The following is a 2372-nucleotide window of genomic DNA, read 5'->3' as shown; positions in this document are numbered from 1 at the left end:
TATAAAAATATGTCTACTCAAGCACTTATCAAGCGTTAGAGAAAGCTAGGTTGGAGAGGGTTGAGAGGGTCAGTCGAGAGGTACAGGAGTGTCCCCTTTCCCTTCCGACGTGATAGATTCTACCACCGTTCTTCGAGTTCTTTGCGGCCATAATAGAGTGAATGGTCTAAGAGATGACCCTCCGCTGGGGTTTAGTTGCGCGTGCAACGGAGTGAAGCGTTGAGGTAATCTTAGTATCTAGGGCTTAATTGTAGTTAGGGACCTTCCACCTAGACCAAAGGGTTAGGTCTATAATTAGGAAGAGATTTATCACTTGGAATCTCTAGAGCTAATTGTAACTCTATTCGAGAGCTAGGTTGAGAGGTTATTAAATCTCTCCTCCGAGACATGTATAGAGTTAGGCATAGTTGACCTTAGATTTCGGACTATATTTTTAAGGATCTCCACGACTCACCATTGCATTGATTAAGAAGCATAATAGAGGGTTCTTGCACTTGAAATGATTGTCCTAGGCGGAGCATTATCCGAGTACCCCATTTTTATTGATTGCCTTACCTCCCTCTTTACTCGTACTCTCTTACTTGTTGTCTTTACTTTTGAGAATTGAATCATTGTCACACTTATCACTACTGATCTTTCACATAGCTAAGAAGTGGATTAAGTGTTTTTATTCCCTATTCCCTGTGGATTCGATACCCGCTCATCCGGGATTATTACTTCGACAAACCAGTGCACTTGCGGGATATACGCAAGAGGATCTTGTCATGTTTTTGGCGCTGTTGCCGGGGAATAGGCGTTTAGAGATACGTTGCACTTTGTTTTCTTAGCTATTTCACCATACATTCTATTTCATATCTTCTTATTCTATCATCGTTTTGATTTCTTTTTTTTTTCTTTTTGGATGCAGCTCTAGGTTATGACCTGAGCAAATCCCTCAATATTGATTGAAGGAGATCCTGAGCTTGAACGTACACTTAGAAGAAAAGGGAAAGAGCCTGTGCAAGAACAGTCTAATTTAGCTGATTTGGAAGTGGAAGGATCTGAAAACATGGCAGAACAAAACGAGCAACAGCTGACATTATCTGATTATGCCAGACCTTCAGTATTGGGGACACAGTAAAGCATTGTGCATTCCCCGATCACAGCTCAGAACTTTGAGCTGAAGCCGGCATTCATCCACATATTGCAGTAATCTGCACAATTCAACGGTTTGGCCGATGAGGATCTAAACAGTCATATAGAGAGTTTTCTCGAGGTTTGTGATATGCTGAAGATAAATGCAGTGACGGATGATGCCATCAACTTGAGAGCCTTCCCATTTTCCCTAAAGGGGAGAGCGAAGTAGTGGCTACACTCATTACCTAGAGCATCAATTACCACATTTGAGGAGATGGTAGAAGCTTTTCTTGCCCGTTATTTCCCTCTCGGAAAATCAGCAAAGCTTAGGAATGAGATCTCATCCTTTTTTCAGTTGGAATTGGAGTCTCTATTCAAGACATGGGAAAGATTCAAGGAGCTCATGAGAAAGTGCCCTCAACACGGATTCCCGGAGTGGATGATTGTTCAGACCTTCTATAATGGTTTGAACCCTAGTACAAGGCAACTCTTGGATGCGGCAGCAGGAGGTACCTTAGGTAGTAAGACCCCCGATAAGGCCCGTCAGTTAATTGATGAAATGGGGTTAAACAGGTACCAATGGAATGCTATTGAGAAGAAAAAAGTGGCCGGTCTCCATGAAATAGTGCGGTAATTTCATTGGCGGCTCAAGTTGAAAATTTGAGTAAGAAGTTAGATCTTCTAACTTCAAATAGAGTGGTGGCCGTGAGAAATTACACTGAGTGTGGCGGAGCACATGCTCCCTCCGATTGCCCGATCTCTATCGGTGATGTTTCTTCGGTGGAGAACTTTGATTTTGTAGTTAATGGCATGAGACCTCAAGGAAACCCATTGATAAGTGCTTCTGCGATATGAATGCGAAGCGTTCATTCCTTATGTTGAGCATTACTTTTCTCAGGTTTTTACACTAATATGTGTGTTTTTATGTTACTTTCGTGCAGGGGGGTTGGGAGGCTGACAAGGTCCCCTTGCTTATATCCCGCAAGTGCACACGTTTGTCGAAGTAATACTGCCGGGTGAGCGGGGTCGAATCCACAGGGAGTAGGCAGTAAAGACACTTAATTCGATTCTTAGCTACATGGAGTATCAACAATGATAAGTGTGGTAATGATTCAATTCTCAGAAATTTAAAGCAACAAGTAAGAGAGCAAAAGTAAGAATGAGGCAAGGCAATCGATAAAGATGGGGTACTCGGATGATGCTTCACCTAGGATAATCGCTTCAAGTGCAAGAACTCTCTATTATGCTTCCTAATC

General features: G+C 42.5%; 1 non-coding gene across 1 annotated transcript; it reads right to left on the bottom strand.

The window, feature by feature from the left end:
• Nucleotides 1-1438: 1438 nt before the first annotated feature.
• On the bottom strand, nucleotides 1439-1545 carry LOC120253961. Its single transcript, XR_005534477.1, has one exon. It is a non-coding gene; the product is annotated as a small nucleolar RNA R71 (small nucleolar RNA).
• Nucleotides 1546-2372: the final 827 nt, after the last annotated feature.

Source organism: Dioscorea cayenensis, unplaced genomic scaffold (assembly GCF_009730915.1).
Source record: "Dioscorea cayenensis subsp. rotundata cultivar TDr96_F1 unplaced genomic scaffold, TDr96_F1_v2_PseudoChromosome.rev07_lg8_w22 25.fasta BLBR01000268.1, whole genome shotgun sequence".
NCBI lineage: Eukaryota > Viridiplantae > Streptophyta > Magnoliopsida > Dioscoreales > Dioscoreaceae > Dioscorea > Dioscorea cayenensis.
The sequence above is the reverse complement of the archived record's forward strand: the minus strand, read 5'-3'. Positions and strand labels throughout refer to the sequence as shown.